Source organism: Hyperolius riggenbachi, chromosome 7 (genome assembly GCF_040937935.1).
Source record: "Hyperolius riggenbachi isolate aHypRig1 chromosome 7, aHypRig1.pri, whole genome shotgun sequence".
NCBI lineage: Eukaryota > Metazoa > Chordata > Amphibia > Anura > Hyperoliidae > Hyperolius > Hyperolius riggenbachi.
Window position 1 is genome coordinate 286407761 of NC_090652.1, and position 15237 is coordinate 286422997.

A 15237-nucleotide genomic window follows, 5' to 3' on the forward strand; every position below is an offset into this window, starting at 1 on the left:
TCAATACAATTATTGACAAAAACAAATAATAATGTAATTTCCTCTGAAAAAAAGTATATGTATTGTAAAATATTCATTAAAGAAAACCTGTATAAAAAAGCCCCCACTGGGGGGTACTTACTTAGGGAGCGGGAAGCCTCTGGATCTGATTAAAGTGAACCTAAGGTGAAAATAAACTGATGGGATAAACAATTGTATTTATCCTCCAACTCCTAAAAATGACTTTTTTTTAGAAATCCCTGGATTTTATATTATATTTCAACATTTAGAAAATAGATTGAATGTTTTGTTGTCTTTGCTCAGTTGCAGTCTATTAAGTGTCCCTAAATGAAAAAACCTTGAACTATATTGACGCTTTTCTGTCTCCCTCTGCTCTCAGAAATATGTAGAAAAATGTAATATGTAGAGAATATGTAGAAAAATGAAATATGTAGAAAAAATTGCTTATCAATGTTTACTATATTCCTGACAAGCTCCTGACAAGACAGATGCTGTCACTTCCATCCTTAAAAATTAACTCTTCCAGGTAGCAAAATAAAACAAGTAAAACAGCCCGGTTATTAATATGCTCAGTACTGTACATACACATGTTTATCTTATCATGTCACATGTCTCCTCGGGTATACTTTAAGCCTTCCCAGTCCTCCCCATCCCACGGTGGTCTCGCTGGGCCACTCCGAAAGGGCGGCCATGTAAATATTTACCTTCCCGGCCCCAGCGCAGGTGCAGTAGTGGCTCTCGGCTTGGGATCAGGTGGAATTAGCCGATCCTAGTGGGATCCGCTCTATTGGGCAGGCGCAAGTCGCCTGCGCCTGCGCAGTAGAGCGGACCTGACTGGGATCCTTAACGGCGATTTCTGTGCGGTTCTGGGTTGATATGGTAAGCATTTTGGTAAACGCTTTTGCAAAGCGATTCCGTTTTTTTCACTTCTTGACGTCAATCAGGAAAGGAACTCTTTGATCCGGAAAACAATAAATACAATGTATTTATTCTTAAAAAACGCGAACACAATCGCTGCACAAGGCGCTTTTGTGAGCGTTTTGTATTTTTCCTATACCTTCTATTGAGGCAAATCACCTCAAAAATGGCCCATGCAAAGCATTTCTGAGTGGATCGGAAACGAACCGCTCAGATGTGAACTCACTCATAGAGAATCATTGCACAAGCGCTTTCAGAGCCCTTAAAAAACTCCAAAAACGCCTGCAGTGTTGACACTATGAGAGCTTTTCCGAGCATTTGTGATTTTAAAAGCTCTTGCTAATGTTATCCAACTGTATGTGTGTGTTCACACTGGAGCGATGTGATTTTTTAAAAAGCCCCAATAGCATTGCATTAACAAGAGCTTTTAAAATCTGTAGCATTTAAAAAGGTCTTGTAGTGTGAACAGGCCCTCAGGGCTTGTTCACACCTAGGGTGTTTTCGACTTTTTTTAAGCGGCGGCGATTTTAAAAATTGTCCCAAAAGCACTTGTGCAATGATTCCCTATGAGAGTGTTTACATTTGAGCGGTTTAATTCTGATCCGCTCACCAAAGCGCTGCCTGTACCATTTTTGGGGTGATTTGCCTTAATGGAAGGTATAGGGAAATCGCAAAATGCTTGAAAAAGCCCTTTGTATAGTGATTTCCCCAGCACTTTTAACAATAAATACATTGTATTTATTCTTTCTTTTTACAAATCACTTTACAAAAAAGCACTTTAAAAAAATTGTAGTGCGAGATTTTAAATTATATTCAGATCTGGGGACTGAGATGGCCATTCCAAAACGTTGTACTTGTTCCTCTACATGAATGCCTTAGTGGATTGTGAACAGTGTTTAGGGTTGTTGTCTTGTTGAAAGATCCAGGCTTGGCACAGCTTCAGCTTTGTCACTGATTCCTGGACATTGGTCTCCAGAATCTGCTGATACTGAGTGGAATCCATGCGTCCCTCAACTTTGACAAGATTCCCAGTCCCTGTACTGGCTACCTAGCCCCACAGCATGATGGAACCACCACCATGTTTTACTGTAGGTAGCAGTTGTTTTCCTTGGAATTCTTTGTTCTTTTTCCTCCATGCAGAAGGCCCCTTGTTATGCCCAAATAACTCATCAGTCCATAGCACCTTATTCCAAAATGAAGCTAGCTTGTCCAAATGTGCTTTATCATACCTCAAGTGGCTCTATTTGTGCTGTGGGCTTCCTCTGCATTACTCTCACATACAGCATCTCCCTGTGTAAAGTGCGCCAAATGGTTGAACGATGCACAGTGACTCCATCTGCAGCAAGATGATGTTGTAGGTCTTGGGTGCTGGTCTGTGGGTTGACTCTGACTGTTCTCACCATTTGTCGCTTTTGTCTATCTGAGATTTTTCTTGGTCTGCCACTTCCAGCCTGAAACAGAACTGAGCCTGTGGTCTTCTATTTCCTCAATATGTTCCTAACTGTGGAAATCTCTGAGACAGCTTTCTGTATCTTTTACCTAAACCATGACGGTGAACAATATTTGTCTTCAGGTCATTTGAGAGTTGTTTTGAGACCCCCATGTTGCTACAGAGGAAGGAAACTTACAATTGACCCCCTTAAATACCCTCTCATAATTGGATTCGCCTGTGTATGTAGGTCAGGGGTCACTGAGCTTTCCAAGCCAATTTGAGTTCCAATAATTAGTTGTAAAGGTTTTGGAATCAATAAAATGACAACAGTGCCCAAATGTATGTACCTGCCTAATTTTATTTAAACAGTTATTGTACACGTTCTGTAAATCCAATAAACTTCATTTCACTTCTCAAATATCACTGTGTGTGTCTCCTATATGATATATTTAACTGATATTTTTAATTGTAACAACCAACGATTTACACAGGAAAATCACGATGATTAACAAGGTTGCCCAAACTTTCGCATCCTACTGTACCTGGGGCTTTCCTCCATCCCCTAGCAGTCATTTTGCTCCCTTGCTGTAGCTCCAATCCTCCTAGTTATCCCGCTGGCCACCCATAACAATTGCCGATTCACCTGTAAAGATTGCCCGCACATTGTGGGCGGTCAGCCGGACACCTAGGAGGACTGGAGCTGCGGCGAGTGAGCAAAATTACTGCTAGGGGATGTAGGAAAGCTCCAAATAAGTAAAAATACATCAAAGACTAGCCTTGTAAGCCCAATAAAAGACAACTGAAGTGAGAGGAATATGGAGGCGGCCATATTTATTTCCTTTAAAGAGACTCTGTAACAAATTTTTCAGCCTTAGTTCTTCTATCCTATAAGTTCCTATGCCTGTTCTAATGTGCTCTGGCTTACTGCAGCCTTTTCTAATCGCACTGTCTCTGTAATAAATCTTATCTCCTTTCCTCTGTCGTGTTTGTCGGGCAGAGGCTGGAATGTGTGGAATGTGCAGCACTGCTTGTCATTGGCAGAAGCTTTACACACCCTCTGCAGGCCCCCTGCACACTCTGTATGACTCACACACTCTGTTTATGTGAGCCTATCACAAGCTGGTTAGTTTGTTTGTAAACACTGCCTAAAACTGTTAATTACAAGCCAGGATTGCAGCAGCGAGTGGCAGAAACAGCACAGAGGGGCACAGGAGAAAATAAGGAATAGAATGGTATGCTTTTTAGTGTAAGAATATTAGAGTACAGATTCTCTTTAAGCAATACCAGTCACCTGGCTGTCCTGCTGATCCTCTGCCTCTAATACTTTTAGCCATAGACCCTGAACAAACATGTAGCAGATCAGGGGTTTCTGACATTATTGTCAGATCTGACAGGATTAGCTGCATGCATGTTTCTGGTGTGATTTAGACACTACTGCAGCCAAATAGATCAGCAGGACAGCCAGGCAACTGGAATTATTTAAAAGGAAATAAATATGCCAGCCTCCATATTCTTTTCATTTCAGTTGTCCTTTAAACTCCTTAGCGATATGCCCAACACTGTGTCAGGCATACTGCTCGCTCTCATCAGGGGTCCCCCAGGACTAATTTAGCAGTTTCCCTGGCTGTAAAAGCTTTAGTTAGCATTAGGCTAGCTTGTATATGTCGCCCTCCACCCCCCCCCCCCCCCACAATCACCTGATCTAGCCAGTTAATACATTACTCAGCCTGGATCCAGCAAACGGTGCAGCCTCCTGCACAGCTCCGGGTCTGCGCATGACGTCATGTATGATCCATAGAGAAGAGCCGAGCTCTCCGGGGAGGCTGCGCCGATCGCTGGATCCAGGCTGGGTAATGTATTAAAGGGAACCTAAACTGAGAGGGATATGGATGTTTCCTTTTAAACAATACCAGTTGCCTGGCAGTCCTGCTGATCTATTTTGCTGCAATAGTGGCTGAATCACAGACCTGAAACAAGCATGCAGCAAATCCAGTCTGGTTTCAGTCAGAGCCTCTGCATGCTTGTTCAGGGGCTGTGGCTGAAAGTATTAGAGACACAGGGTCACCAGGAGAGTCAGGCAACAGGTATTATTTTAAAAGGAAAAATCCATATCCTCCTTTTCAGTTTAGGTTCCCTTTAACTGGCTGTATTAGGTGATCGGGGGTAATTATTTTGCATCATTGTTGGTTTATCGCTTAATCAATGAATCTTTATTTTTCTTCTTCCTTCCATTTAATTTTTTTCTTCCTTCCATTAAAGATGATTTTTGATAATATTTACTCCAAAGAATACCTCCCAACATTTTGAGATAAGAAAGTGGGACACTTTAAGACATGCCCCTTCCACACCTCTAACCACGGCCCCACCACACCCCTTATCACAAAGAATTCAGGAGCAATTGATGTAGTTTTATCATTCAGACCTTCGAAAGAGGGACAGCTGGGAACTATGTATGTTAGTAACATTTTTTTTCTGTAAAAGCGAGATTTCTCTTTAACTATTTTACTTCTACTACTGATAAACACAATAGCCGCCCAACAGAGAGAAGGAGTCACATAACTCCTTACTGCCTTTAATGACTTGTCAGAAAACTAAATTAGCTCTGAGACTTCCGAGAGGTTTTGACAATCCTTCTGAGGCCTGATCCATCTGCCTCTGCTCCCTGGTATATTGCATTGACATCACAAGAGGCTTCCTTGTCACTCGTTTCAATCAACAATTCAGCGCAATCTACGCCAAAAGTTTCCTACTTTTCCCGAGTTAGGAAAAGTGTAAACTTGTGTATTGATCATATCAGAAAACACGTTCTCTCCTTCATATCTAAAACAACTGATTGTGATCTCAGGGAGACCGTAAGCACAAATAACCAATAGTCTTGTATGAGATCTCAGATATGGTTCACAGAAGCCTCCTGACTCCTGAGGGCACATATGTGTGGATGAAGTAATTTTACCCCCACTCCTTTTATCTCTAGTACCGTGACTGCAGGAAGATTAGAGGAAGTGAGGCTTCTTTAGACAGAATTGATGGTCTAGTCTGTAATTGATAAGTTGGCTCTTAATGTCAATACCTCAGCAATATTTGAACTTGATGTGGATATAGCCAAGGGCCCCTTGGGAAGTACTCAAAACTCACATAACCCAGCTAATAAACACACGGACTGTCTTGTTTGGATTATAATGGACAAAGCAGTCATTTATTAACCTCCTTGGCGGTAATGACTAGCTCAGCTCGTCCATTACCACCGGAGGGCGCCGCTCAGGCCCCGCTGGGCCGTTTTTTATAATAAAAAAAAAAAAAAAAAAAAGCAGCAAGCACTTTGCTTGCTGCGTGTTCAGTTCTATCGCCGCCGCTCACCGACAATCTGCCGCTACCCGAGCCCCCCCCCCCCCCGCAGGCCGCATGCACAGCCTGGCCAATCAGTGCCAGGCAGCGCTGAGGGGTGGATCGGGACTCTCGATGACGTCACAACGTCGATGACGTTGATGACGTCATCACGATCGTTGCCATGGCAACGGGGGAAGCCCTAAAGGAAATCCCGTTCAGAACGGGATTTCCGGATGGGCTTACGATCTGGCGGCGATCGCAAGGTTGGAAGGGACGCTGCAGGGAGGGGGAATCATGTAGCTAGCGCTAGGCTAGCTACATGATTTAAAAAAAAAAAAAAAAAAATAGTGCTGCGCAGCCACCCTGGCGATCTCAATAGAACACCAGGGTGGTTAAAGAGGAACTGTAAGAAAAAAAAAACCCTACAGGACACTTACCTTGGGATCCTAATAAGTCTTTCCCCGTCCTAATCTGCCCCTCAGTTCCAGCACTGGCTCCCCCAAAATCTTAGCCGACAAGGCTATGTCAGTAGCACCTTCAATATTTCCCTTCCCCGGCTCCAGAACAGGCACAGTAGTGGCTTTCCGATCAGGCTCAGGCAGAAATAGCCGAGCTTGAATCGGTCTGCTCTACTGTGCAGACGCAAGTCCCCTACTCCTGCGCAGTAGAGCGGACCCATTCGGGCTCAGCTAAATCTGCCTGAGCCCCATCAGAAAGCTGCTACTGTGTCTGTGCTGGATCGTGGTAGCTCGGGGGTGCCAGCACTGGAATCAAGGTACAGAGGAGGCAGGGCCGGATTTGTACTCTTTACCGAACTAGGCCACTGTCACTAGCCGCCCCTCTTCAGTATAGGTATCCAGATGACCCCTCCCCCTTCCCTCTTGTATAGGTAACCTGATGACCACCCCTCCAGTTTAGGTAACCAGATGACCCCTCCCCCTTTCTCCCCAGTATAAGTAGCCAGATAACTCCCTTAGTCCCTCCTTTTCCCACTCTCCCCCTTTCAGTATAGGTAGCCAGCTTGCCTTCACACCACAGCAGCCATCAGTGTCACTCATTTCTCAGCTCGTCTCCAGTGCCGAAGCTTCCTCTTCCCCTATGTCTCCAATGTCGCCCAGGTCCATAGCTGCCCGTCACAATGCAAACGTGTACAAAGAGTAAGATGGCCGCTGCACAGGCTGCTGGCAGCAGAGTACCGTGGTCAGGCACTTGCCTAATCTCCCTGCATTGCAGCTTGCAAATGCTGCATAAATTTAGCCTGCTGCTTTGGTGCCCTTGCTCCTGTGGTGCCCTAGGTCATGGCCTAGGTGGCCTTGGCCTAAATTCGGCCCTGAGAGGAGGGCAGAGGAAGTCTCATTAGGATCCAGAGGCTTTCCCTTCCTGAGGTAAGTACCCCCCAGGGAATGTTTTTCTTTGTACAGATTCTCTTTAACATGGATGTAGGGTTGCTAAGTTGGATGCAGGGTTGCTAAGTCATCCCTTTGAGTTCTGACATGTCTGGGTTGAGCAGGCTCTGCTGCACAAGCTAGAAACTGGGCCTATGTAGTTCATGCGTGTCAGTGGTTAGGGGAATGAGTTGGTAATTTGTCAATGGCAACATTGGTGGGATGCTATCTGGAAACTAGTGAGGAAATGTAACAGAAGGCTGATGACCAAACAACCAGGAGCAACAGACCTGCTCACAGATCCTTCAGCAAGCCCCATTTCATGTCATGAGACTAAGCTGTTTCAAGACTGAATCGTCAGTGTCTAAATTTGCCCAGCAAATCCATCTGTTTTAGCTACCCCTTTGGTAGCTCGACCCCTTTCGAGTTTCATATGGAGAAATTTGACATGGATTAGAACCTAGTAAGGCTGTTACTACCATCTGTGGCTCTTTGGCGTGTGTCCACTCTTCCTCCCATCAACTCTGGTCAGAGATTCAATCTATTTTTGCAATGCTTCCCTATTTTGTCACTCATGGATAGTATCCTGAAGTACCTACACACGCCTTCAAAGAAGACAGTGTAGGCTGTTTTTCCCATATGGAAATGTCAAATCAAAAATTAAATGTCCACCCCACCACCCATCAACTCTGGTCACAGATCTAATTTATGTATTTATTTAACCACTTAAGGGCCATGGGCTTAAACCCCCCCTAAAGACCAGGGAATTTTTTGCAAAATAGGCCACTGCAGCTTTAAGGCCTTGCTGCAGGACCGTGCAACTCAGCACACAAGTGACACCCCCCTTTTCTGCCCCCCAACACAGCTTTCTGTTGGTGGGCAATGATCTTTGCCAGGATGTTTATTTTTTATATAAACATTAATACTTTTGTTTTTAATAAATAAACCTATTTTTTATATTATTTTACTAATCCCCCCCCCCCTCCCACAGCCAGCCAATCAGTGCGATCGGCTGTCATAGGCTCCAGCCTATGACAGCGGAACGCTTCTGTCTCCCGCAGGGGGACAGCTATGACACATGGCTGTCCACAGTACAGCGCTGCCGTGGATCGCATCGCTTTACAGACTAATTAGACACTGGTTTCGCCGTCTGTCTCCTAGCAGCGATCGCATATAAGCAGGGATGCGCGCGATCTCCTGCAAAACAGACCCACAGGATCTTACGCCGATCGGCGTAAGGCGGGCCTAGGGCTGCCGCCGCGGCCGTGCCCATCAGTGTGAAGCGGTCGGCTAGAGGTTAAATATTTATATAGCGCTGACATATTATGCAGCACTGTACAGAATATATTGTCACTAACTGTCCCTCACAATCTAATCCCTACCATAGTCATATGTCTATGTGCATCGTGTAGTGCATGTATCATAGTCTAGGGCCAATTTACGGGGAAGCCAATGAACTTATCTGCATGTGTTTGGGATGTGGGAGGAAACCAGGGTGCCTGGAGGAAACCCATGCAGAAACAGGGAGAACATGCAAACTCCTTGCAGATGTTGACCTAGCTGGGATTCGAACCGGAGACCCAGCGCTGCAAGGCAAGAGCGCTAGCCCACTACGCCACCATTTTTGCACTGCTTCCCTATTCTGTCACTCATGGATAGTATCCTGAAGTACCTAAACACCTTCAAAGAAGACAATTTAGGCCGTTTTTCCTATTTGCAAATGTCAAATTAAAAATGAAATACCGGCTATGTAAAATTAAATAACGATAGATCTGAATACCATGTCAAAGAGGTGATTTCCAAAAGGACCTGTGAATATTCCAATGCTGAAGTCTCTACTGATGCAATATGTTTCGCTCTGTAATGTGGAGCACATCAATATGGTCCATGTAGCACCATGATCAGACCCGCTCTCCTTGATACACATTAAACATGAGCAGCTTAATATAATGCTTCTCAATCACGTTCAAGGTAAGGCTGTGAAGCAAAGGTTACATCTCATTACCTAGTCTCTTACACCTCATTATTACTTAAGCCTTGTATTATGGATGAGTTTATGATAATGCAACCCTAAGCTAAATTCACACGTCTAGTTACAGTAATGAATGCAGAGGGGGGAAAAAGTCATGGAAAAAGTTTCAGTGCAGTCAAAAAAGTAAAAATTCTTTACTCAGTCAACAGGGAAGCTAACTTTTATGTCTGGGTTAAAGTGTACTTGTGCCAAAGTAATTGTGAAAAAATAGGTATTACTGAAAGCCATAGCCAGCCTTTGACCTGAGCGACTGGAGCAGTTGCTCAGGACGCCGGCTTCCAAGGGAGCACTTATACCAGGCTACCTATACTGAGGGCACCTACACCTGACTTCCTATACTGGAGGCACCTGTAGCTGGCTACCTATACTGAGGGAGGGCACCTACTCCTGGCTACCTATACTGAGGGCACCAACACCTGAATTCCTATACTGGGGGCACCTATAGCTGACTACCTATACTGAGGGAAGGCACCTACTCCTGACTACCTATACTGAGGGCACCAACACCTGAATTCCTATACTGAGGGCACCAACACCTGAATTACTATACTGAGGGCACCTACACCTGACTTCCTATAATGGGGGCACCTATAGCTGGCTACCTATACTGAGAGATGGCACCTACTCCTGGCTACCTATACTGAGGGCACCAACACCTGACTTCCTATACTGAGGGCACCTATAGCTGGCTACCTATACTGAGGAAGGGCACCTACTCCTGGCTACCTATACTGAGGGCACCAACACCTGACTTCCTATACTGAGGGCACCTATAGCTGGCTACCTATACTGAGGGAGGGAACCTACTCCTGGCTACCTATACTGAGGGCACCAACACCTGACTTCCTATACTGGGGGCACCTATGCTTGGCTACCTATATTGAGGGCACCCACACATGAGTTCCTATACTGGTGGCACCTATACCTAGTTACCTACCAATACTTAGTCTGGGGGCATTTTATTGGGGGGGGGGGTGCACTGCAGCTATAACGCGTGGTGCTGTGCCTTATGTTGGAGAGGCGGCCCCTCCTCTTTAGATCACTGACCTCAGGAGCTTACAGACTAATCCTTGTCTCATTAAACTAAGGATGATATGAGACAGTGATTTTAGTTTAAGGCCCAGTTCACATTAGCGTTCTGCGCCACAAGGATCCTGTGAGCGGATCTGGTCTCCGCTTCACCGGATTCCGGATGGCTCAGTCCGTGGCCCGGTTCACATAGTGAAAACGGATTTGATCAATGATTGATCGGATCCGTTTTCACTCAGCAAATACATACTTAATTTTCAGTAGTAGCCGGCGGTAAAGGCTTCCTCTTCTTCCGCTGTGACTACACAGCGCGTCATGTGGCTAGTCACATGACGGATCATGTAGTCACATGATGGGGAAGAAGACGGAAGCCTCTACTGCCGGCTACTACTAAAAACTAGGTATGTATAAACCCTCCCTCATCCACCCACCCGGCTGCTGCAACCTCCCCTCACCCTCCCGTCGCTAGATTCGTGTTGGCACATGCCCCCATCCCCCGTGTAACGGTCCGTTCTTCACTAGTGTGACGAAACGTTCAGTTTCTCATTGCCCCAATGCTGCAGTATTTTTTTTCCGGATCCATTCCACTGGGAAGAACGGTCCGGAAAATTAGGGCCTGCAGCATTTTTTAGATTCGTGGACGGGAACGCACGGAACGTATCCGTACCAACGGACGCATGTGAATGGATCCATATGTTAACATTGGATCCATTCACATCCGTTTCATTTGTACAGTATACGTTCCGGTTCCGATCCGCAAAAACACGCTAATGTGAACCGGCCCTAAAATTCTAAGGACTGTTAGTGAGTGACATATGGCAGAGATTAGCGTTCAGAATATTTTAACTTGGGGGTGTGGCCCGCGTTCAGGTGAGAAGTTAAAGGTGCCAGAATGGCAAATCTCAGTGGCAGTCTGTAGAGTGCCAAATCTCACTAACTTTCTGTAGAGTACCAAATCTCAATGAAATTCTGCAGAGTACCAAACCCCAGCAGGGGCGGATTGACAACTCATGGGGCCCCCGGGCAATAGGAGATTATGGGGCCCCGGCCCGTACCAGTGTTGGTCCACATTCCACGTTATTTTTTACAGACTAAGATATACTAATTTACTGACAACAGATAATTTACACTGATAAACAACCCTGCGCCGCGTGGCGAAAAATGGGTGTGGTCATGTAAGAGAATGTGGGCGTGGTCATGGGTGGGGCAAAATATTCATGACCTTAGCAGTAATGTAAAAGGTCTGCCGGGGAAGTTTGAACTCTGCCATAGTGTTTCCCCCCAAAATACATGTAATCTGACAGCATTTCACCAAAAATCCATGCAATATGGCAGAGGTTCCTCAAAAATACAGATAATATGGCAGTTGTTCCCCCAAAATATGCGTAATCTGGCAGCAGATCACCCAAAATACATGTAATCTGGCAGCAGCTATTCCCCCAACATACACAATCTGGCAGCGGTTCCTTATGTAGCTAGGTCTATAGGTGCCTCCCGTATATACAGCCAGGTGTATAGGTCTTCCCAGCATAGCCAGGTCTATAGGTGCCCCCAAGGTGTCTAGGGGGGCCCCAAGGTGAGGGGAGGGGGGGAGACGTCCGCCCTTCTCCGCCACTTTGCCCACTGTTCCCTTTCACTGGCTGCCTTCCCTCCTGCTCAGGGTGCTCTGGCGGGTCCCCCTCTGACCACGGGCCCTTGGCCCGTGCCCGAGTGCCCGAATGGTCAGTCAGCCCCTGAACCTCAGTGACTGTTTACAGAATACTGAATCTCAGTGAATTTCTGCAGAGTAACACATCTCAGGGAGTGTCTATAGTATTTTATAGACAGTCACCGGGATTTGTTTCTTTGACCTAACCCAACTAACAGAATACTATTCCACAGTGACTCTCACTATAGGTTCAACTTTCAGCGAACCTCTGTAAAATAGCACATTTTGGATATACCAAATGTCAGTGAACATCTGTAGAGAACATAATCTTGGTAACTCTTAGTAGAGTGCCAAATTCCAGTGAGTCTCTGTAGAGTGCCAAATCTCATCGCATTTCTGTACAGTGCCAAATCTCAGTTGTTTGTAGTGTAAGGAATCTCTGTACATCTCTGTAGGTTACCAAATATCAGTAACTGACTATAGCGTAGAAAATCTCAGTGAATCACTGTATACAAGAAAATGTTACGGAGTGCCTGTAAAATACCAAATCTCAGTGACTCTTGTCAGGCTGGGAGAGCGCTTGATGTAGGTAAAATCTGTGTTTTTGTATTGTGTCTGCATATCTGTGTTTTTCAGTGCGTTTTGCATTGTGTGTCTTTCATGTATTTGTTTTGCACAGTGAGAAAGACCGGGCATCTGTCACTGGCACGCTTGTTTATTTGTTTCATCTTCTTGCCACTTAAACATTGCATACACATCAATCACAAAGGTAAATCAAACCTGTGTTGGTGGAGGTGCTTGGGGTTCATGGGCTTGGGTGACCAGAGGGATGATCGGATGGGTGCCCTGAACCCTGAACCCCAAGCACCTACACCAAATGGTGGATATTAAAAAAGCACAAATACATGAAATCAGTACGCTGTAGAGTAGGACCACTCGGCACTCAATAAACTTTTACGGTTTTATTATGCTCTGGCCGGCATCTCTGCTCGCTCTGACGTAAGTGTTGGGTCGCGGCTTGATGACGTCATCAGGCAACGACCCAGAACTTAACGGCAGTGCGAGCGAGGATGCCGGCCAGAGCGGAGGGGGCTAGAGCTGCTCATCGCTGGAGCCTGGGAGGTGAGTAAAGGCTGCTGGCTACAGGGGGGACACCTGACCACACTGGGGACACCATGCCCAGCTAACAATACTTGGGATCCGGCTACATGACCCCCCCCAATGCGTCCCCCACATGTAAAATGGCCTGGTTCTTAAGGGTGGTTAGGCAACCGGTCCCCAGTGGGTTAAAGTGGACCTGAACTCTTGCAGAGGACAGAAGGAAAACAGAGAGAAATGCACCCTGTGTGCCTGTCTAATTCCCCCTCATTTGTGTCTAATCACAAGTTGTAATCTGATCTCCCCCCTGTGTCACATGACTGCCTACGGCAGAGATGGCAGATAAGCCCATAAAGCACTGGATGCTTACTATATGTCTGCTTCCATTAATCAGAAAGTAGAAACAGTGACGATTTATTTTAGGATTTGTATCAGCTGTAATAAAGTAATGTTTTTTGTTTAAAGGGGTTCTGTGGGGGAACCTGAGGATAAAAACTGCCACTTACCTAAGGCGTCTATCTGCCCCATGTAGACAAATAACATTTATATTGCGCTTTTCTCCTTGTGGACTCAAAGCGTCAGAGCAGAGCAGCAGCCACTAGGGCGCGCTCTATTGGCAGTAGCAGTGTAAGGGAGACTTGCCAAAGGTCTCCTACTGAATAGGTGCTGGCTTACTGAACAGGCAGAGCCGAGATTCGAACCCTGGTCTCCTGCATCAGAGGCAGAGCCCGTAACCATTACACCATCAGCCATGTAGCAGTAATGTCCCACGCCGTCCTTCTCCGATCTGTCGTTCCCCGCCGCCGGCACCGAGCATTATTCGCCTGGCATAGCCGAATAATTGGCGCTACTGTTCGCGTCCTCGGAAGCTTACTGTGCAGGCGCAGTACGACGTTTTCTTGTACTGCGCCTGCACTGTAAGCTTCCGATGATGTGGGCAGGAGCGAGCAGGCCGCAGCCACGGCCGCGCAGCCGCAGTTGGATGGTGTGATGCGCTAGACTGTGGCCGGCGGCGGGGAATGACGGATCGGAGGAGGACAGCGTGGGACATTACTGTTACATGGGGCAGATAGAAGCCCCAGGTAAGTGGCGGTTTTTTATTCTCAGGTTCCCCCACAGAACCCCTTTAAGGGTTATTATACTGTTGTGTATCTTTTAGAGCAGAGAGGACTTCTGAGTTTGGTCTGCTTTAAAGTTACTTTTACAAACAAAGCAGTAAGTATTTATTAAGTAGCTCAGCAATTTTTTGCTAACTGTTCATATTTGTGAAACATATTAAGAAGTGACCGCAGCTCATGTCATCTGTTGAAGTAACTATCTAAGGACAGCACAGAAGAACCCTCGGGTTACAGTCCAGTGTGGAATCACAAGGTGTCTATCAGAGAGTGTCACAACTCGCTAATTTGCCATGCATTTTTAATGGTTAGTGTTGCTAGAAGGGTGGATAAAATGAGCTGCTTTTGAAAAATGTCTAAACCGGCATATAACGCGGATGCCAGTGTGTGATGCAGGAGGGTATATGCGTCCAATGGCTTAAGCGTCATCTTTAAATGGACAACAATGCTGGTTGCTGTTATTTCTTTTTTCAAAGGTGACAGTCTGGAGGATAACATTCCAATTAGTTGAGTCACCTTCCAATAGCACTGCGCAATTCTTGGTGACAAATTATTTGCTGAGTGCGGGGGAATGGTGCACCGCGGCTGTTAGAGGGTGTCATGACACTAGGGCACTGCCACATTTACCAGCAGCATTGGGTGACGATGGCTATGACAAGCAATTACTGGTACATTTACACAGATATAGGCGCTTCTGACGGCTAGAGTAAAGTCAGGCTGTGTAGCTTCAATTATTGATGGAGATACGTGTCAGGCAGGGGACACAAGAAAATGAGCGCTAATATGTTTGTTTAAGGAAGAATTGCCCAAAGTGCCAAGCAAACAGAGCTGCCAAACTATCACTATACATGTTAAATGTACTTTAGGAGACATGTACTTTAGGAGACTACAGCTGTCTGTGACAGTTTAGTAGTCACATCTACTACAAATTACAGTAAACCTTTGCCTGTAGATGTCTAAGTCTGACAGGTTAATTAAAGTATACCAATAAAAAGTTGCACTCCATAACAGGCACCTGGACAGGAGGGGGGGGGGGGGGGGGGGGTCTCTGGCTGCTCAAGACCCCCCCCCCCCCCCTTGTGTGAGCCACTAACAAAAGTATGTACTTCATTTAATATTGGGTTTTTTCTTTGTTCACCTTTCAGCGCTCCTTCCATTCATTCGCCTATAACTTTATCATTACTTATCACAATAAAATGAACTATATCTTGTTTTTTTCACCCCTAATTAGGCTTTCTTTAGGTGGGACATTA